Source organism: Lactuca sativa, chromosome 9 (genome assembly GCF_002870075.4).
Source record: "Lactuca sativa cultivar Salinas chromosome 9, Lsat_Salinas_v11, whole genome shotgun sequence".
In the NCBI taxonomy this organism is placed as follows: Eukaryota; Viridiplantae; Streptophyta; class Magnoliopsida; order Asterales; family Asteraceae; genus Lactuca; species Lactuca sativa.
Window position 1 is genome coordinate 143,191,703 of NC_056631.2, and position 23,643 is coordinate 143,215,345.

The following is a 23,643-nucleotide window of genomic DNA, read 5'->3' on the forward strand; positions in this document are numbered from 1 at the left end:
CATTTAAGTTAATGAGAATCAAAAACTTTAATCAAATGCAAGATACAAGTACTACAGATAGTCATCAAACAATTGGAAACCCTAGAAGTTTTGGTTAAGTCCATTTTGGACTAAGACTTCCTTATTGGATCCAAATGGACCAATAAGCTTTCAATTGGACTATCATGGGTTTAGGACCCTAATTGGGCTCTAATTGGACCCACATTCGTTTATTCCAATATTTTGGGCTAGGTAGAACCTAGAAGGAAATAAAACACAAGTTTTAATCCATAATTAAACCTAACCTAGCTTAATAAAGCACAAAAATCACAATTTCATTTTATAAGTCCAATAAATACCCTAATTAACACTAATGTTGGACTTAGGAGCAAAAAGCCCAAACACCTTATTTTTCCTTCCCATTTTCGGCCCAAAAGAAAAGCCCAAGAAGAAGGGTTGACTTAGCACTTGCCACCTCACTATTATCTAATGGACTTCTAGGCATATCACATACCTCCATGCATGTATCACTTCAAAGTCACTTCCTTTCTCTCTTCTCTTCTTGTTTCGGCCGAGGATAACCAACACACACACACATCTCACAAAATTCTCTCAAAAATTCTCTCAAGAAGCTCTCTCCCTCCCCTCTCCAAAGATCTCGAAATTTAGGGACTTTCCAAAGGGATTTTTGCAAGTAAATCATCTCCTAAGGTAAGATTATGCATAGATCTATGGTTTAAATTCTTTTGTTATCAAAATCCTCCCCTAATCTATACAAAAATCGTGATCTAGCATCCTCAAACCATCTCAAACTCAAGATCTTCACCAAAGGGAGCCAAGGCCAAAAACACTTCATTTTTCCTTCCATTTTCATTGCAAAAACCGAACCAACACCCCAAGGTGAGATTCATACCCCTATTTTCTGTTTTTAAGAGTTTTTGTGGGGGGGAATACAAGTGAAAGTGTAGATCTATATGTATTTGTATGCCTTGTATGATTTCCATGCTTATATGTATGCTTATATGTGTTTTAATGTTGGATCTAGCCATTAAACCCCTCAAAACCGAGATATAACTCATGTTTTATGATATTAGCTTCAAATATGTTCCTACATAATAAGTGATACAAGAAAAATAGCTAAGTGGTTAGCAACAATTTCCTTTAAGCTAAAAACACACATTTTGGGCCAAAAATGTGAAAAATACAAAATTAAGGGCCCAAAATGACATTTTACAGATTCTGATGGTTGAAATGTGTCAAAACAGTTTCAATAAAGCCATTTCTGGAATTCTATTTAATTGGTGGATTAAAAACATAAATTTCAAGCCTATTGGGCTAAAAATGCAAATTTCGGCCCAATAAGGCCCATTATGCGAATTTTTCTGTTTTAGAGGGCCAAAACTGTAACTTTCTGTAAAACAGTGGACTATAAGTGTCCCAAACCCTTTTCAAAGGTTTAAAATGCTTTTTAAATTTAAAAAGGACCAAAGTTGCAAAAATTTTCCATTTTGGGCTAAAATTGTCAAAATTGCGAAAATATGGACTAAACCGAGAAAAACTGCATTTTCAGGGACTTAAACTGTTTTCTTTGAAAAATATGCTGGAAAATATTAATTTCAATAATTTTTGGTGTTAAAATGTCAAGAAAAATAGTTTAAGGACCAAACCGGGAAATATTCAAATAAAAGGGTTGAAAATGTAAATTTTACAAATAATGAGGGGCTGAAAACAGAAATATTTCAAGGCTGATTCATTATGTACAATGTGATCAAATAATGATACCTCAACTACCAACGAAGTACAACTCATTACAATACCAAAAGTCGTTGTTAAACGAATTGGCTCGGTCTCGAGCCAATGAAAATCCACAACTACTAACTCTTTGATACATACAAATAACGATTGGTAATACACATACATACGAGTGTGCACAGACGTCTACGCACCATCTTCGGGCCCCAAAAGTGTAAAATCTTGTTTGTTGGGCCTAGCTAGCCCAATGACCTGATCTTAAGGCCCGAAGACATTTTTTTACTACGAAGTGTTGAGTTTTACCGACTCGGCACAACGTAGGGTGACTTTCAATGGCTTGTATCATTGGACCCCAAGGGCCATGGTATTGCTAGAAAAGTCTACACATTTTACGAGGCGGGTCGGGGACCCCTCGCACACATTTTTCCCAGCCGGTTAATAGAGTTACCGGGGTCTTAGTGACCTCTTTCTCTTCGGATGTGGGACCACTCATAGTCCGGGCGATTGGATAACGTGATTAGTACTGACGACGCCTTCGGGAATCGTTGGTATATCTATAAACCGGGCATTTGTGTAATGCGGGTTTGTAGTAAATAATCAATGCTCGAGAACCTTCCAACGTCGCTTGGGACCGATACCACTATTTTTGTAATGGTTTCAACGCAACTCAATGGATTTCAAAAGAACTAGGGGAACATCGGGTTTCCCTAGGGTTTTTATCACATACAGATTTCAAACGCATACATCTTAAATGAACAATTTTTGCAAGTATAGAAACAAACAAGCATACCTATGGATCTTCACAAACGTTTTTGAAAGCTTTTCTTTTCAGAAAATATCGGATTTTCTGGTGGTTTTTCAAACAATATAAACATTCGATTTCAAACACTACTTATGAACTCACCAACATTTCATATGTTGACGTTTTTCAAAATACTTGTATTCTCAGGAAACCAGTGAATCAAGGGAAATCATGCTCAGTGACGGTTGCAGTTTATTTTTGAATGAACCAAACAATATTAATTTTTGGAAATGTAATATCTCAAACAATGTATGACATGTAAACACTACTGGTTGTATTCTGTTGATGAATGGTGACGAATGTTGTTTGTTTCATATATATTCAATGTTATGGTATTCAATTGAGTCACGACAGCCCCCGGACGTTTCCGCCGTCTGGTTCGGGGGTGTGATAAACTTCATCTATGTTAGCCATGGGATTAGCTAGTTCGCCTTCAAAGTCGCTTTCTTCTTCGTATTCGGTTTCGTAGTCGTATTCGAATTCTGCTTCTTTTGGATTATCTTCAATATTCTCTAACTTGCTTTCTTCGCTCTTTCGACTGCTGGTCTCTCCTGGCTTCTTGTTCTTTTTCTTCCCAAAAACCGTCTTCAAGCTATTCAAAGGTGACTTCTTAGGTGTATTTGAGCTTTCAACCTCCTTGCCTTTGTTTTTCCTCAAAGCGGATTCTGGGACTTCAAGTGGAAGAACCAAGGGAGTGTTGGATCCTCTGGTCATGTAAGGTGTCACACCCAAAAACCAAGAACGGGGGAAACGTTCTGGGGCGGAGGATGTCATGTATAATATCAACAACAATGTAAAGTAGTAAACAAGCAACAACATCATCCATTGCATTAATAATATAATTATTATACAAATGTGTTCTGTCAAATTTTGATGAACACTAAAGCATAAATCAAAATGAAAGATAAGTCTTGAACAAGCTCCATCTTCCTTTCTCCTTGCATCAGTACCTGTCTATGATGACCTGAGGATACAAGTAATTTTGAAAGCGAGTATCAGCTTTGAAGCTGGTGAGATCATAAGTATTTAGTGTCTTAATTTGTATGTAAGAATTTGTAAGTATATGTATTGAAAGTGTATATGAACTGTAAGTGTTTGAAAAACCCTAGAAATCCCTATGATTCCTACTAGTACATGAAGGTGTCTTCTACCAAGACCTAACTGTTCTGAATGTAGCCTTCTACCAAGGCATCTAGTGTCTGGATGTGTGTCTCGTGTAAGAGTATGTATTTTCCCAAGTATATCTATCATTAACAAAAATATAGTCTCTACATTACCGTGCGTCGTGTGAATGTTCACGAAGTGAATGAAATGGGAAAATGAACTAGTACTATGGTGTAGTGCTATAAGAACTACAGCCGTACTAACTACCTTAAACCGGATTTATATTAAGGCATTATGTGATAAATTGCACCATACTATAGACTGGTAACAACGACAAAGTATAGTCGAAAATAAGGTATGACGTTTGGCACCTGCAGACCTGCCGGTCCTGCTGTAGCTAGCAGCAAGGTGTAGGATAGTCAATCCAGTATAGATCTATACGCAAACTCACACTCTCCCTTCAAGAGACTCTGGCTACAACCCAGGGCATGACAATTAAGGCATGCTTCCATACAGTGGATCACAATTATTGGCATATTAATGTAAGTGTAATGTAACGAACTGTTCTATCTGTAATGTACGTGCTCTCTACCTAGCAAGTATAGTAATGTACTGTAATGTTCTAGAAAGTATTGACTCATCAATGAACTGACTCATTGAATGATATCGTGTTCTAGTAATAGTTCTAGTATCTTCCTAAACTACCCATATGGTAGCTTACTAGTAATCTAACTAGTACGTATGGACAAGGATGTATACCCTTGCTACCCAAGGGCATGGGATGAACTGGAAGGACCTTTTATGACTATATATGTACACATGATATATAACTAATATTTAAACGACTTTCGGACGAGTACCCGATATCCCACCAGACCACATCTCAAGCGCGAAAAGGAAATAGGGTGGATAGCCTTCCTAAGTCTTTTAAACATTTCTTATATAACTATACATATAGAGGCATGCAATTTATAATATAAAAGCATAAATAAGTTTTGTAAGACATTTGAAACATAAATATTATTTTAAGAAAAGATCGACTTGATGTCAATCTATAAAACAATTTGAAGGCATAAGTTTGATAAAACAATTTAAGTATAAGGAAACATTTGTTTGAAACACAGTTGAAAATAAGTTTGAAAGGTAATGTACAGAGTAAGATGTACAGTGTAATAAGGAGTTTAAAACATATAAAATGTTTATAAAAATCATTTGAAGGAAACTGTTTGGTAAAACGGCTAATGAGTAGCCAAATCATTTGAATGTTGTATATTAATCACATGTGATTGATGGAATAACTAGCATAATTCTACTTATTAATCACATGTGATTGATATAAGAAGTAGCATGATTCTACTTGTATCCCCCCATAAAACATTTAAAAATAGTTTAAAACATTAGTTAAGGGGTATGAACTCACCTGCAGTAAGTGACTGGAATTGAACGGACTGTTATCGTACGGAAGGATCGGACAAGTGCTTGGTGTCAAGTGAAGACTTAGACACACACAATGATCCTAATTACATATGAAAACATATGTATATAAATAATTAGTGATCATAACACTAATTATACAAGTAATAACATTTAAGCGCGAGGAAAACACTTTTGGTCAAGTGCTAGGAGGCTAATGGGTTGCAACAAAGGAGTGCAATGCCCCTAATGGAAGTTTATGGTCAAATGACCATATGTTTTGGAGTTTACGGCCCAGGGGAGTAAACTCCTGGCCGTAATCTCTCCTTAGGGTCCCTAATTGAAGCTTAGAATTACTACAACTCTAGTGGGGAATTGTTTCAAGGTTATACAAGTGTTTGGGTGCCATATTAACTCCTTTGGGGAGTTTACGGCCCAGAGACCACATTCCCTTGGAGTTTACGGCCGTAAACTCCCTTGGGAGGGTTTTTATGGTGTTTTCAAGTCTCAAACATTTCTAGGAACTAAACTAGGCTTTGGTACTTGGCTTTAGAAGAGTTTATGGCACCATTTGGCACCATTTTATGGAGTTTATGGCCATAGAACCTTTTGGGCCTTAAACTCCCTCACTCTTGGTGTTCTAAGTGTTTTAGCTAGTCCAAAACTCATTTAGGTTGTAACACCCAGATTTCCAAAAATAAAATTTTCATTTAATTAATCAATTTAATATTAAAAACACTTGTTTAAAATCTGATTCACATTCAAATTACAAAACGTAGTTTCATTTTCGTTATAAAAGAAGACCAGGATCCTCCAAAACACAACTCTTTCTTCGGTGTGTACAATCGAACCGTTGCCATCCCGCGTTACTGTAAAAACCTGAAACAACATGACATAAACAACGTAAGCACGAAGCTTAGTGAGTTCCCCAATATACCTTACGCACATACGCCTTCCGGCCCGAATCTTTCGATCCACATAATATCGCCTTCCGGCCCGGATCTTTCGATCCACATAACTTTGCCTTCCGGCCCGACCTTCCGGTCCATGTGTCTCAGGGGACTTCCGTCCCTGCTGGGTAAACCTTCCGGCCTTACCCACGCCGACCTTCCGGTCCATCACACATCATATCGCCTTCCGGCCCATAACATATATAACACATAATACAAATACTCTAACACATAAAGCACATATATCATATATCATACCTGACCTTTCTGTCACATAATACCTTGCCTTCCGGCCCATATATAAGCATGTATATCACGCGTAGCAGCTAACTTTCCATTTATAGCATATAACATAACACATAGCATACTTGACCTTCCGGTCACACAATCAAACCCTTCTGGGTGAGGTATAGTGAGAAGACTCACCTCGCGGACACTGGAAGATAGCAACTCCTAAAATCCCTTGCACTTGATCCCCCGAGCTACAAGCTCCCTGTAACATCATATATCCCTTATTTAATACTTCTATCTTCCACGTTAACTGACCCTAAGAATCACACCAGTCAACTCTGGTCAACAGTCCAATGTCAGCTCGACTGGACTCGGCGAGTTCCATGGCGACTCGGCGAGTCTGGTCGTCCTTCAATCCTCTGAGATTCCCCTTCTACTCGTCGAGTATCCTCTTGGACTCGACGAGTCACTCCTGGAAGAATCGCGGGGCCACCCCGACTCCACTCGCCGAGTCTGAAGAACAACTCGGCGAGTCCCAGTGAATCTTCAAGCTACTCGCCGAGTCTGATCATCCGACTCGGCGAGTCCATGCCATGCAGTCGATCCAACTGCTTCCTGAGATACGTTTATTCCCGAAAAACACACCAATGGGACTTCTGGACCTCTAATCATCCTATTACTAGGGTATAAACTTTTGTATAACAACATAATAATCCATCAAATCACCAAATGGGTTTCATAAACCCTAATTCCATAACACATCAACATAGCAGAGGATAATTCGAAATATTACCTGAATAACACCCTCTCTGTGTCTCCAAACCTCAGAACTCGATCCCCATGCTCTTCCTTTGGCCAAAATCCTTCCTCTTCTTGCACCACAATTCCTTCAAAGTCAATAATGGCCTTCAAGTTTTGCTCCAAATGCCACAGTCGTCTATGGTTCTCCACAATCGGCCAAAAGACGTGAAATGACGACATGCAACCCTTAAATACGACCCAATACGAAACGGCTAGGGTTTCTGCTGAACAGCGTCGACTCGCCGAGTCCATACCTGGACTCGTCGAGTCCAGTCGCGAACCCACGATCAAATCTGCGACCCTACTCGGCGAGTCTGGCTCCAACTCGCCGAGTCCCTCCTTTAAAACACCCCAAAATGCAATTTAACAATACTTTGAGATTTTGGGCTGTTACAATTCTCCCCCACTAGAATTAGACTTCGCCCTCGAAGTCTTACTCTGAAAATAGCTCTGGCTGCTGCTCCCGCATCTCACGTTTCGGCTTCCCTAAACACTTCCGATATCTTCTGAGGTCGCTACTGAACCACTACCAGAGGTACCTCCTTGTTCCTCAGAACCTTGATCTTCCGATCTCCGACGGCCACTGGCCTCTCGACGTAACACAGGCTCGCATCCAACTAATCGTTCTCTAGTAGAACCACTGCTGACTCATCCGCTATACACCTATCCAACTGCGACACATACCCGTGTCATGGATCCGTCCCAATTCCGTTGACAGCTCCAAACGATAGGCCACCCTTCCTACCTTCGCACCTTCACGAAAAGACCCAACATACCGGGGCCCCCCATTTACCCTTCTTCCTAAATCGAAGCACCCGACAGAAATACGAAGTCGCTGACCTGAATCACATACTCGCAACGGCGTCTGCCTGCATAACCTTCCTGTTAACTCTAAACGATCACTAACTCTCATTAACCTGCTGAGTCTGCTCTGTCGACTGAAACCCAAACTCTGTACTGTCCATCTCTCTCTGTAACCGAGAACCACCCAAGATGCAACTCTGCTCTTAAACCCCAACAATCACTCGACCACTAAGGGTTAGGAAGCCCTGAACCACCGGATCCCCGATCCAAAGCCCACTTTGTCCATCCCAGACCAACTGAGAGATCCATTCTCACTCCCAGAGTAACTCTCACAAATTCTCCTCTTGCCATCATATACACATGCTGAACTAGCCCCAACACTCGTAGGTTGGAAGACCCGATACCCTGATGATATCCTCGAACATCTCCCAAGATGAACCACTACATCCACCCTACACTCTGATCAGATTCACACTGAAAATTTAAAATTTTCTCTCTCCATGCATCCCTTCTGAGCCTCAACAGACATCCCAACCGGATGGGTTCCTACTCCACTGCCACGAACACGATGCTCAGAACCATACTCGAAGTACTCTAACCATAACTCTGCTCTGCAGCTTTCACTTTCGTGAACTTGCACCCCCTTCGGAGTTACATACCCTCCTCTTTTCCTTTTCCACGGAACTCTCTTGAACATAATGCCACCCCAACCGGTGCCACGGTGCTCGCCCCAAGCGACACCACCCTTTTTTTTTGCGTAACTGCCATTCACATACTCTGGTTCTCATTGCAGGGGCTCTCAATCCCATGCACTCTCTCCACTCATCAAAATCACTGCCTCCGCTAAACAAGATCAACAACCCAGGGCCAGACCTTCCAATGCATTCACACTGCAACATACGTGATCCGCAAATCTCAAACTAATCCAGCAATACCAACAGAGTCTCCAGTATGACTGGACCGACTCTCATAACACGTACTAGCCACTCGAGGCTATATCTCTGTGGGTCTGTACACCCAACTCTGCGAACCCTCAGGTTCTAACTCTGGGAACCTTCCGGTTCCAGCTCTAGAAACATGCACAACATAATCCCGTGGGATTGATGCAGTACAACCATCACGTACCCCAAACGTACCAATACTCTGATCGCAAACTTCCGTTTACTTACTCAAGCTCGATCCCGACCTCCTCTCAGGCCTCCACAATCAATGCCCTAGGTCTGTATCTCGCCCTGCATATCCAACACTCACTCTCGTCGGCCTATACTTTGCGCTGACAAACACTGCTGAATCCCGGCAGCTAAGCACCCTCGCATACTCATCGATCTCCCGGAGAATTTTCTAATTCTCCCCCACTAAAGCACTGACTAACTGCCACCGATCGTCATTAACGACCTCTCAGAACAATCCTGCACAAGGAGAACATTCACCCACTGACTACTTCCCACAAGCGTAAGCAACCCCCAGCAAAACACATCTCCCCCCCCTGATCAATCCGCTCAAAAGAATCCGATATTTCAATTATCCAATCCACAACTGCAGATGCTACCCGTCATTCAACCCAGTGCCGCATCTCCACTATCGACCCTCACAACGATGACCAACGGAATTCCCAAGCAATAACCCATAACCAAACCCACGACCTGCCAAAGGTTGAATATCGCATCGAAAACCGCACAAAGTTACCGGCACTAAAACACCAGACTATAACCATACCAAACCATCAGGGAACAACGAATGCCAGAACGAAACCTGAAGCACCAGTCCATAACCATGCCAATCCCGCGAAACAACGAATACCGCATCGAAATCCACACTACCAGCACAAACAATACGCCACAAACAACGCAAGCTAATCAAGTCATCAAGACAGCATCATACCCGCAGCTGCCCCCCCGGCACTGCTCCGTCTCCCTCTGCCGCAAGCCGATAAACACAACCCTGAGCCCTTGGGCTCTACTCCATCCTGTCCTCCTCCTGAACTCCTCAAGGTGGCCGGTGCTAGAGCCTGCACCGATCCTGCAAAAGCTGTGGACATTTGACCCTCAAATGTCCAACCTGCCGACACTGATAACAAATCCTGGGATCCCGAATTGGCACTGACTGCCGACAATCCCGTGCACCATGCCCCTCCTTTCCGCACTCGCGGCATGCACCATTGGCCAACAAGCTCCGGTGCCATCTCTCTCACACTTCCCACAAGTGTGACCGCTCCGATCCCCCATTTCAACGTCTACGGTTCTGAACCGTTTCGGCGCCGACTGCGACTGCATCGGGGCCTGTCCCAGCTCACGCAACTGCAACTTAACCTCTAACTCACGCCACATGGCAGCCTTCTGCAACTCCAACAGGGTCTCGCATCTCCGCGCAGACACGATCTGTCTGATACCCCCTTGAGCTTACTCGAATATCGGGCATCTGAGCCTGCTCCGAAGCGAACTCAGGGCAAAACATCGCCCTCTCAACAAACATCCCGGTGCTCTCAGTCACCGACTCCAAATCCTGCCTCAGCTTAACGAACTTCCGAGCCAATTTCTCCTGTTCATCCCGCGGAACATAGCGAGTACTGAACATCCCTCTGAATTGATCCCATGAAACCGCAGCCCTCTGCGCATCAGAAAATGACCTCGTGGTCAATCTCCACTAATCCTTCGCCCCGAGCCTCAACAGGTTCAGAGCACACCCCACCCTCTGATCAGTAGGGCATAAACTCGTGGAGAAACACCCCTCCATGTCTGATAACCATCTCATAGCAACAATCGAGTCCTGAACTCCATCGAATGTGGGAGGCTTCGCATAATAGAAGTCCCGATACTAACAACCCCGACTAGCCCCTTCCTTTGCCGTTGCTACAGCCGCTGTAACCGCCGCGGCAGCCGTCTCTGCGAAAGCTGCATATCGCTCATCAAACTACTTCAATCATAGTGGTCCTGATCGACCCAAACAATTCTGGCGACTCAGCCCGCAACAATGCAGCAACCTCATCACGCCGGATCTCGCGAATCCTCGCATCCCGCTCGCTCGTGCTCGTCCGATCGATAACCGGATAACAAGATAGCCACAAGCATCATCCACTACGAACCATGGTACTCATCCCATGACATCCCTCCTCAACATGCTTCGGTGTATGGTACCTGAACCATAGCACCACTCCTCAATCTGCTCCAATGTGTAGCACTCGAGCCACAACATCTACCTCAAACTGTTCCGATGTATGGTGCCCTGACCGTAACATCACTCTGTATCCGATCCGATGCATGGTATCCGAACCATAACATCACCCCTCAATCTGTTCCTTAGGACCTTCAGAATGCCCCCTGTATCAAGTATGGGTCCTCTGCTTTCAGTAGTACGGGCCCATACTACCTGCCACATCTACCCATACTTTCCACACGGACCATCCCAGAGTTCCTAAGTAGCTGATAAACCTGCTCTTTCACCCATCTCATCGCGCGTGCTCGCTTTCCAGCGAAATCCTCTACTCTACCAGCGCACTCATTTGGCTAGGTTTATTCCCTAGTCCCTTCCGCCGTCCTCCCACTTCTTTGCTATCAGCTGCTGAAGAGTTCCTAATGATGCCAGCCCTCTACCTCCTGAGTATCGTCATACTCACTTAGTAGCTGACTCCCATCATCGATAACTCCACAAAGCACAAAGCAAGCAGCATTCGAGCATTGAAGCATACATAGGACTCCCCATCTGTGGTAGCTCCACCTTCTCGACTCATCCTCGGAAGTACCTCTGTACTCCGTAGCTTTACCCCTTGTGCGTTCCAACTAGATACTCTCACTCATCACATACACATAAAAGCATAACGCACATATAACAGCAAATCCTAGACTAAGGCATCACAAATCAGGCCACTCTAGTCCTAAGATGTGAAGTACCTAGCCTGTCTCTAGCATGCAATAATGTCTCATAAAGTGCATAATAGATAATTCATAATACAAAAGTAAAGGTATTTTGGGAAATCACCGTTTGGCTCTGGCTGATTGTACACACTGCTCTTTCTTGCTTCTTCTTTGAACTCTTATTCACTTTTAGAAAACCATTTATTTGGAAAACTTTTTCTTACTTCCTCAGTTTGAGTCCAGATTTACCCGTAGGCGCGTCCGAATCCCTCAAACCAAGGCTCTGATACCAATTTGTAACACCCAGATTTCCAAAAATAAAATTTTCATTTAATTAATCAATTTAATATTAAAAACACTTGTTTAAAATCTGATTCACATTCAAATTACAAAACGTAGTTTCATTTTCGTTATAAAAGAAGACCAGGATCCTCCAAAACACAACTCTTTCTTCGGTGTGTACAATCGAACCGTTGCCATCCCGCGTTACTGTAAAAACCTGAAACAACATGACATAAACAACGTAAGCACGAAGCTTAGTGAGTTCCCCAATATACCTTACGCACATACGCCTTCCGGCCCGGATCTTTCGATCCACATAATATCGCCTTCCGGCCCGGATCTTTCGATCCACATAACTTTGCCTTCCGGCCCGACCTTCCGGTCCATGTGTCTCAGGGGACTTCCGTCCCTGCTGGGTAAACCTTCCGGCCTTACCCACGCCGACCTTCCGGTCCATCACACATCATATCGCCTTCCGGCCCATAACATATATAACACATAATACAAATACTCTAACACATAAAGCACATATATCATATATCATACCTGACCTTTCTGTCACATAATACCTTGCCTTCCGGCCCATATATAAGCATGTATATCACGCGTAGCAGCTAACTTTCCATTTATAGCATATAACATAACACATAGCATACTTGACCTTCCGGTCACACAATCAAACCCTTCCGGGTGAGGTATAGTGAGAAGACTCACCTCGCGGACACTGGAAGATAGCAACTCCTAAAATCCCTTGCACTTGATCCCCCGAGCTACAAGCTCCCTGTAACATCATATATCCCTTATTTAATACTTCTATCTTCCACGTTAACTGACCCTAAGAATCACACCAGTCAACTCTGGTCAACAGTCCAATGTCAGCTCGACTGGACTCGGCGAGTTCCATGGCGACTCGGCGAGTCTGGTCGTCCTTCAATCCTCTGAGATTCCCCTTCTACTCGTCGAGTATCCTCTTGGACTCGACGAGTCACTCCTGGAAGAATCGCGGGGCCACCCCGACTCCACTCGCCGAGTCTGAAGAACAACTCGGCGAGTCCCAGTGAATCTTCAAGCTACTCGCCGAGTCTGATCATCCGACTCGGCGAGTCCATGCCATGCAGTCGATCCAACTGCTTCCTGAGATACGTTTATTCCCGAAAAACACACCAATGGGACTTCTGGACCTCTAATCATCCTATTACTAGGGTATAAACTTTTGTATAACAACATAATAATCCATCAAATCACCAAATGGGTTTCATAAACCCTAATTCCATAACACATCAACATAGCAGAGGATAATTCGAAATATTACCTGAATAACACCCTCTCTGTGTCTCCAAACCTCAGAACTCGATCCCCATGCTCTTCCTTTGGCCAAAATCCTTCCTCTTCTTGCACCACAATTCCTTCAAAGTCAATAATGGCCTTCAAGTTTTGCTCCAAATGCCACAGTCGTCTATGGTTCTCCACAATCGGCCAAAAGACGTGAAATGACGACATGCAACCCTTAAATACGACCCAATACGAAACGGCTAGGGTTTCTGCTGAACAGCGTCGACTCGCCGAGTCCATACCTGGACTCGTCGAGTCCAGTCGCGAACCCACGATCAAATCTGCGACCCTACTCGGCGAGTCTGGCTCCAACTCGCCGAGTCCCTCCTTTAAAACACCCCAAAATGCAATTTAACAATACTTTGAGATTTTGGGCTGTTACATAGGTACATGCCCAAATTGGTCTCTTGGCTTAAGGAAGGAATTAGGGTGTCCTTTGACCCCTTTATAGGAGTTTACGGCCCAAGAACTACTCTTGGCCGTAAACTCTTCAACACTTGTGTTTCCATGTGTTTTCTAGGTTCTAATCACTTTAGGGTACATGTCTATAATAAAACCTAAGCCTTTGGGGGTGATTAGGGCACATTTAAGCCCTTGAAATTGGTGTTTACGGTCCAAGAAACTCTTGGGCCGTAAACTCCTAAAGCTGGGTGTTCTTGATTGATTTCTAGTCTTAAATGTTCATACATATTATCCTAAGCTAGATACCTAACAAGGAAATGGGACTAGATGGCCATTAAGCTTCATTTTGGAGTTTACTCCCCAAGAACGTTCTTGGGCGGTAAACTCCCGGATCTCATATATTTGACATATAATCTATGTTAATAAGCATAAAAAAAGCATTATAACACAACTAGAGAAGTGTACTCACGATTTGGGATGAAAACCCGAAGATCCGTGAGAGAGAAAACGACTTTTCTCTAGTTGGAATTATGAATAATGAATGAATTTAGTTCAGAAATCTATTTATAGTCATGAAATATTTTTGGCAGAAAATATTTTTATTCCTGTAACGAACTCTAATGTCCTAGAGTCTTGGAATAATAGTGTTGCACAAAACCCTAGTGCATCCACTCTCCTAATATCTCCTTAAGTGTAAAATCCTGAAAACTGCCAAACTTATACTCGAAATCTGAGTTTACATTGAACTGTTCTACATCTATTGGCTTGATATGGTTTGTTCAGAATAGAAATTTCGGGTTGTCACATAAGGCCTGCAAACAAAACAAGAAAAACGCGTAAAAAGAACAAAAATAAAATAAAACACGAAACTGTTTATCAGCGATGGACTCGCCGAGTCGCTTCGATTGCACTCGGCAAGTTCAAAGCAAAAACAGAAAAATTTCTTACTAATTTCTAAAAACAGAAAATTATTAAAACTTATCCTAATTACAAAATTACCAAAAAAATAACTTTGTGCAAGATAAATCTCATACAAATGATCGATAAAACTAGAAATTAGAATTAATTTTTGAACCGTTCCCCGGCAACAACGCAAAAAACTTGATGTGCGTTTAATCAACTAGTTTTAATCCTACTTCCAAATTATAAATTAATCACACAAAAGGCAGTAGACCTGTCAATTGGTGGTATAGATAAATAAGTAGGGTGTCAAACTCAGGGAACGGAAAATTAAAACTAGTAACTAATATTATCTAAAAGGCAAGTAATGAAAATAGGGTTTTCTCTAGTTTTACAAGACTAGAAACTTTAACTACAACTTAACTACTCAACTAATAGCTGAAAACACGTAAAAACAACTAAAGTCAATGATCAAAAAGGGTTTCTGTTTAGGTTCAACTCATTTACTCCTATGGTTAATTTTTATGTTAATGTAGTAGATTAATTGTTATTGGTTACCGATTATGGTGATTAGATTCACATTTGTTATTACCAATCCTTAGGAAATAGATTAATTTAAGCAGTGATCAAGTGATTAAACTAATAAACCTCCTAGTTCAATTATTCGGATTAAATAAGACTTGTAATTAACTAATTGAATTGGTGATTCAACTAACCTCTTGTTGATGGTGTATCAATCAAGCCCACACACTAATTTACCCATTCTCTAGTTAATCCTAGTTTCTTATTCATTATTCCTAGGCATATAGCAATGTGTTCACATAAATTTATATGAGATAAGCAATCAAGAGATGTTCATGCAGCTTAATTACTTAGCAATTAACATAAAATAGTTATGGTTAATGAATAAGGGTCTTTAACAAGCTTAATTTAACAAAATCACCAATAAACAATTAATCAAAAGAGTATATCAAACCATAGGAGAAAATTCGTCTTTCCTAAACAGAAACTAACTAATTTAGTTCATGATTTCAGTATATGAAGATCTAAAAACGAATCTAATTAAACCAAACATCATTCTAATCAAAGGTAAAGTAGAAAGTTAACTAGATTGCCTTATTCTTTCAAGATTATGGTTCTTCACACGTTCTTCTGATCTCCAGCAAGTTCCTTAGTCGCCAAGTAAGTTCTCCAAAAGCTAGAGATGGGGGCCTCATTCGGATTTGTGGCTTCAATTTATAGATATCTCAAAACAGGGGCTACTCGTCGAGTAGCCTACCTACTCGTCGAGTCCCTTCGTTGAATATGTATGCGGCAAGGACTTCTCGTATTTCTTTGCGAACCTTCGTATGGACTCGTCGAGTAGTCGTCCCTACTCGCCGAGTAGCTTCAGAATTAAGCATTTTCCTTCTTTCTTCCACTCCCAAGCCTTCGATCATAACTCCTGCTTCCTTTTGCTTCCAAGCTTTCCTTTTAGACTGAAAATATAATTTGAATAATATTAAGTACCTTTTGTCCATAATGTGTGAATAATTAGCTAATAAATGATATAAATCTATACTAAAAATATAGCTAAGTATCCAAATATCAATAAATCAACATGCTAGTAATTTGGCCATAAGATCTAGATAATTGGTAATCAATATAATCTATCTAATAGAAATCAACCGTAGGAGAAAGTGAAACCGAATCTAGACAGAAGTATTCTTTTAATTCTTGGAGTTGCTTTGTTTTTGTTGTTTTCTAGTTGAAATTGAGTTGCTCTGATCTTGAAAAATCAGTACCCCCCCCCAAGTAAAGTTTTCTCTATAGTTTAGTTAGAAGTATTCAATTTATTAAATTGAATTTTGTTCCTTGTGATCTACACCCGACTTGCATGAGTTACACTATTAACTGACTAGGTACACTGCTTATAGGTGCTTAGATAGTAAAATTTTGTTAGGTTATAAATTTAAAACTAAGTAGGTACTTTGTGAATGCATTAACTATTTCCTTAATAGGTCTTTCAAACTCAAATTAAATGCTAGGGATAACTTTAGGTTCTTCGTTGGTTTACTTTTGAATATTTATCAAGATCAATATAGCTACCACTAGCCCTTTCGGATATCAACTCCCTTTCTTGTAAGACTGCCCTTCGAGAAACAAACACTTTGTTCTCAAAGGGTTTATTAAACAACCACCCAAAAGGTTTGTTGGATTATCGAACGAGACAACACATCTCTATTGTAACTTCTAGATTGTTGAGCACTCCATGGAGAGCATAAGCCTCATAATCGTAGACTTCTATATGTGCTAGTAAGGAATGAACCTTACTCCACATCTCAGAGATATAGAGTTTTTCATGAACCTTTTTAGTTCACACAAGACAAATGACTTCTTGTAACACTATTCATGGTACAATCCATGAACTTGTTTGTGAGCATAACATGACTCATTAAATACCAAACCAAAAAATGATTTGTTTTTCTATCAAACTACATTGATTATAGCAATGTTCTGGGTGGAGACACTTCGTGAAATTGTTTTACTATTCCTTAGATGATCATTTTGACTAAGATGCTCACTATCACAATTGGATCTAAGTATTTTATCACCTCCCCAGTTAACTTTGTTTTATGAAAGCTTTGGACACACGAAAGGTTCTAAACTTATTCAGATAATTATGTTCACACCTTTTGAAAGTATCGAAGCTGGTCTTACCATGTATTGTGGTTAATCTGAATAGCCCATTATGCAAACTAATTCCAACAAATATTTACATCACTAAGTGATGTGTTCATCATCTATCTTGATAAACAAGTTTTGCATTTATCATAAGACTTATGGTCAAGTGATTTCCAAAATCCAATGCAATTGGATACTTGGTAATGTATTTCTTATTTATACGTCCAAGAAGATGATTCCACAAATACATTTTGTTTATACCCTTTTGGATGTATTCAAAGTAATGTTGAACTATTATTACAATACTAGTTTCAAGTTCATGATTTGATTTTAAATAGAAAGCATGTAAAACGTTCTTCATTTAAATAAGCCAGAACAATCTCATGAGACACTATATAAACAATTTGAATCACAAGACCATAAAGTAAACCCTTGGGGAGAAAAACTTGTCTTTTGATTCAATGAATAGCAAGGGCTTGATATTCATGATCAAAGTCTCTTCTCTATGTTTCAATCTTCTTACCTCCTTTTAGTTACCACACATTCTTGAAAATGTCTAAAATACTTAAGGGTTAGAATTAATATTCCAATGGTGTTTTGAATTCATATATTTGACTGTAGACTAACCATTTGGAACAACTAGTTGTTTTTTATCCTATTAGTAGCATGGGCTCGTTATCCATGATCAAATTATGTTCCATAGACTAAACATTTAGGGAGGATGATTTGTATTTTGATCCTATGAATAACAATAAGGGTTTGTTATCCATGATCAAATTCTCTTCTCCATGTTTCAATCTTTAACTTCCCTTTATTCACTACATATTCTTGCAAATTTAAGTACTTTATCCTTATTAAAATACTTAAGGATAAGAAGTAATGTTCCAATGGTATTTTAAATTCATATATTTGACTGTGCCATACTCCTTGGCATGAAGCTTTTCAGCCTTTTCATATATGATAGGCATGTATTCTTTATTGGTTATTTTCTTGTTATGGAATCAAATATCTTATCGGAACATGTCTTGGAATAAGCATTTCTTTTTTTTCCTTGGAGTTTGGGCTTGGAATTAGGTATACTAGATTTAGGTATGCCAACTCTAACCGCCTTTACCCATGGGTAATTTTCTTTCTTATTCTTGACACTTCCATTCATGATAGCAAAAGTAAGAGTATTTGAAGCCAAAGTTTCTATGAATGGCCATCTTAGTTCCAAAAATCCCTCAACATGTCATGCAACTCATTCATGGACATTTCAAAGTTTTTCGTATCATTATGATAACCATAGTCAACTCCTAACTTAATAAAATTCCATTTCACTTCACTATGTCAGTATACAATGTACACTTGATCACTGCTCTTTCTTATAGTTTAGAACATAGTGTTCTTTAATAATTCAAATTAAACATTCAAGGATGCAATGTTAATAACAAATATTAGTTTAGTATTCTAATATATAATCTCTATTATAAACAATAATTAAAATAAAAGTATCTAAAATTCAAAAAATATTTAGGTTTGATTTCTTGTAAAACAAGTTAGAAAACTTGTTGAGTAAGTTAGAGTTTCAAATGAGCCAATCACCATGAGCACACCATACCCTGTCGATGCTCCAGGTTTAATTTCGATTTTAGTTTACGATCATGGTCATTAAACCCCAACTTAGGTCACAAACAATACAAAAAGCGGCCATGTAAAACGAAATTTAAAAAATTCGCACCCTAAAACCCTAAAATCGAAAAACCCTAGCTACAAACAAGATTTAATTCAGATCAGTTTGGATTAAACATTGCAAGTAATCATAAACTAAGGCTCTAATACAACTGATAAGTTTTATACATATTACACCCGATTATGCGTAACGAAAACATACAACAATTCCTATGTGTTCATGCAACCTATAAGGATCTAACTTATTTATATTATAGCAACTACAAAAGTAATAACAATTACATACCTCTTTAGAAGCTAGAGATCTCCTTGCTTGAGATCGCATTCTTGCCACCTTTGCTTGGATGAGAGGACCCGAAGTAGAATCCCTCTAATGGTATCACACCCAAGAACACCAAGAGAACAAACCAAGAAAACTAGGAGAGATGATGGAAAAAATCGAAAAATAAAAACCATAAAGGTTTATTTTTCATTCATCTTTAGAAGATGAAGAGGGAGAACGAAATTTCTAGCAAGGAATGAGCATATAGGGTTTGACCCATATCTCCTTATTTATCGACTTTAGTTGCTTAGTCCTAAAAAATCTCCAAAACCCTAATATGGATTATCAGATTTCATTCAACTCTATCCCTTGGGGTTCTGTAACGTTCCAATTAATTAAACCTTTTAATAAATTAAAGACAAAATTGTAAGAATGGTCCTTATGGTATGTCCAAAATTGCTACTTTGGGCCAAACAGGTTTGGACTAGCACTAATAGTCCCAAACTTTTCATTTTGTTGCGGTTTTGGTCCAAATCAGTTTAAAAAATCTAAAAATGACGGATTTGCCCTTTTCCATTTGTTTTTTGCTTTTTCTTTTTGTTATTTAATTGTTTTCTAACTAAAAAAATAAAATAATAAAAAATAAAATAAAATAAAATAAAATAAAATCTCTCTCTCTGTCTCTCTCTCTCTCTCTCTTTCTCCCTCCCCACTTCTACACCTCTTCCCCTTCTACCACCTCCATTATATGAGTTCAAAGAACATGGGATTTTCCGGCAACCACTAACACCAGTCGTATTTTTTGGTAACAACCAATACTAGCCGGATTTTCTAGCAACCACCACCACCGTTCGCCACCACCACAGATGAACAAACATACATGAAATCGGATGAACACACAAACACATGAAATCTGAAGAAAAAATAAACAAATCAACACAAACATTCATCGATTTTTCAACAGATTCAACACAGACACACAAAACCCAAAAATCGATTCTCTCTCTCTCTCTCTCGCACGAATATGAAACGCCATTTTTATTCTTCTTATTCTTCTCTCTCCAGAACATAATCGCCGCCTTCTGAGAATCGACGACATGAACAGAACACAAGCCCTAGCACCGCCGGAGTTCGTGGGTAACGAGGGTTTGCAAACAATGATTTCAGATCTACCGCTTCCTGAGAATCGACAAGCTTCATCTTTACAAAACTCAAGCCCTACCAACGTTTCAAATAGTCCCCACTATTTCTCGACCCTCTTGGCTCCATCAAACGACCCTCAGGTAAGATTCAATCGAGTTTGAAGAAGGAAAGAATGATACCCTGAGGTTTTCAGAGGCTGCCACCATTCTCGTTTTTTGAAACCCTAGGGTTTACAGAGGTTGCCGCCGTTACAATCCTTAGCTTCAATCTGTGTGTCGCAGCCTGAAACTTTTAGGGTTAAGGTTTCGCTGCCAAAGCTTCGATCTTGTGGTGTTCATCTTTTATGCTGGTGGTGTTCAATCTTTCCGATGAGAGTGAAGCTTGGGGGAAAAAGTGAGGGTGTTGATGTTCTCTTAGCTGGAGAGAGAGAGAGAGAGAGAGGAGGGATGGAGAGAGAGTGAGAGAGAGAGAGAGGGGAGGGATGGAGAGAGAGTGAGGGAGAGAGAGAGATTCTCTTCTTTTATTTTATTTTTATTTTTTAGTTAGGATAACAATTGAATAAAAAAAAGCAAAAATAAATAGAAAGGGGTAAAATCGTCATTTTATAAAAAATCAAACTAAAATGGACCAAACTCGCAACAAAATGAAACATTCTGGACCATTAGTACTAGTCCAAACCTGTTTGGCCCAAAGTGGCAATTTTCGATATACCACAGGGACCATTCTTGCAATTTTGTCTAAATTAAAATTCAATCCTTTTAGTTAATTAACTCCCAGTTAATTCCAAAATAGTTTCTAATTAATTTATAAAAACATGATAAATTAATAAAATAATTTCTCCAATACTCTTTTTGTTTTTTTATTTCTCAGATAGGTCATGAGGTCAATCCAAAAGGAATCTGTTATTATTAGAAATATTAGCAATAGTTAATAACCATGGACACTCTTTCCAATAAGAGTGGGCCAAACATTCAATTCTGGAATGATATGTGGCTTGGAGATCAAAAACTGTCTACTTGTTTTCTTTGTCTTTTTCACCTGGAGCTGGCTTAGAATTGTGTTATCTTAGATAGAAAGTCGATTGATGATTAAAAGTGGTGTTGGAGTCAGATTATTAGAAGAGGGGAGGAAAGCACTTAATAATACGGTTTGTTGAATCCGCTCTTGGAAGTAAATCTGACTGATAATGTAGATGGTTGGGCTTCGATTATAGGAAAAGATGGGAACTTTTATATAGCTGATACTAAAAGGTGGATAGATAAAAAGATCTTGCCAAATGTTGATACATCAACTAAATGGAATCGATTCATTTATAGGAAAGTTAATATTCTTGTGTGGAGAATTATGATGGATAGATTGCTGACTCAAAGTAATCTTGATTTTCGAGGAATTGATGTTCCTCGTACTAAATGTCCAATTTGCAACTTGCCGGTGAAACAATTGGATCATTTGTTTATTAGATGTGAGGTGGTAGCTAGAACTCGGAATGTGTTTTTAAATGGTTAGATATCCAAGTTAGTTCTTTCTCTTGCATTAACACTTTATTCGATAGCGTGGATAATATCAGATGCAACATTAATAAGAGAAATGTCATTGATGTGGTGGTTTACACTGTATTATGGTATTTATAAAGGTTTTGTAATGATAAAGTTTTTGAAGGCAATAATATGAGAATGGACATGATTTTTGATTAAATTAGAGATTTTCTTTCCTTTAGGTGTATAATAGACATAGAAAGTTTCCTTTTAATTGGAATTGCGGAATGCAATTGTCTTTAAACAATTTGTAACGGTTTTTATTGCTCTCTAGCTTCTTGCTAGAGTTTTTTTTCTTTTTAAAAAAACGACTAATATATGATTGACTATTTAAAAAAAACAACTAATATTATAACAAAATAAGTTAATATGACTAATACAACACTAAAACTCTCTCAAATAGTTTTTATTAAGACGCAACTTTTTCAAGATGTTAAATATTCATCAACTTCGACAACTTCACTACTTGTAGGCATAGATTAATTGCTATTCGCTAGACACCACCTACTCGATCGCATACCACATAGGGATTAGTCGAAGTATTCCGGACAGAAACAACAATATTTAGGAATTTCAAGAAACATTCGCAACCTGATGAACAATTTCGAAATTTAGGAAAAAATGCTTCATTTTTATTAATATTCATGGTTGTAAAAGTCGTTAAGCGATATTAAGTCGGTCCACTGGTGCCTTAGAGATTAGTCAGTCTAGTCGGAGACCCTAAATTGTAAATCTGTTAAATTTTAAAAAGATAAATATATAACAAAATAAGTTAATATGACTCAATACTAATACTTTCTCAAATATTTTTATTTGACATAACTTCTTAACAGTGTTAAAAATTCATCGGCTTCGAAAAGTTCACTACTTGTAATTAATCTCTAGACACCACCTACTCAGTGGCATACCACCTGTGGATTAGTAAGAGATTAATTGAAAACTAATCGAAATTTTTACAACACTGATAAAATCCAACAAAAATGCTAAAGAAACGTCACCAATAGAAAGTGAATATGACACACATGCTTAAAATATGACATTTAATAAAAAACAAATGATGTTATATATTTCAAAAGAGAATTTCAATATAAATAAAATCAGTTTTATAAAAATATTTAATGAAACATGACAATCCCAAATAACCTATTCCAAACAAAAATGAGATTTTTAACGTGAATGTTTAGTTATTTTAATTAAGTTTTTCATTCTTTGTTGTCATTTTTATAAACATTTCAATTTAAAATTATTAATAATCTAGTAGTTGTAAATATATTACGATACTAGTTGTGAGACCCGTATATTACGGATCGATTAAAACAAAACGTTAAATATGAAAGAGTAAACGGGAAGTTTATTTGTATATGAAATTTGAAAAAAGTGAAAATTATGAGAAAATAAATTTAAAAAAAACATGTGAAAAATAAATAAATTAAAAGTAGGTGTTTATCTGTCAAACTTGTATACTATGATGGTCAATTATAATAAAATATAAAATATGAAAGTTTAAACTGTAATTTATTAAAAATTGAAATTGAAATTTGAAACTTATAATTAATATAGTTATTATGATATATTTAATTTATAGAAACTAAATTAAAAAATTAAACATAAAGTAAATAAAAAATGGAAAATAAACATCTCTAAATTACTACAAATTGACATTTGTTAAATTGAAAGAAACAATGATACGTATATATAATAAAAACCAATCCTTTATAAATAGTATTGTTTCTTGATTTCATAATTTGGCATAAAAGTTTTTTAC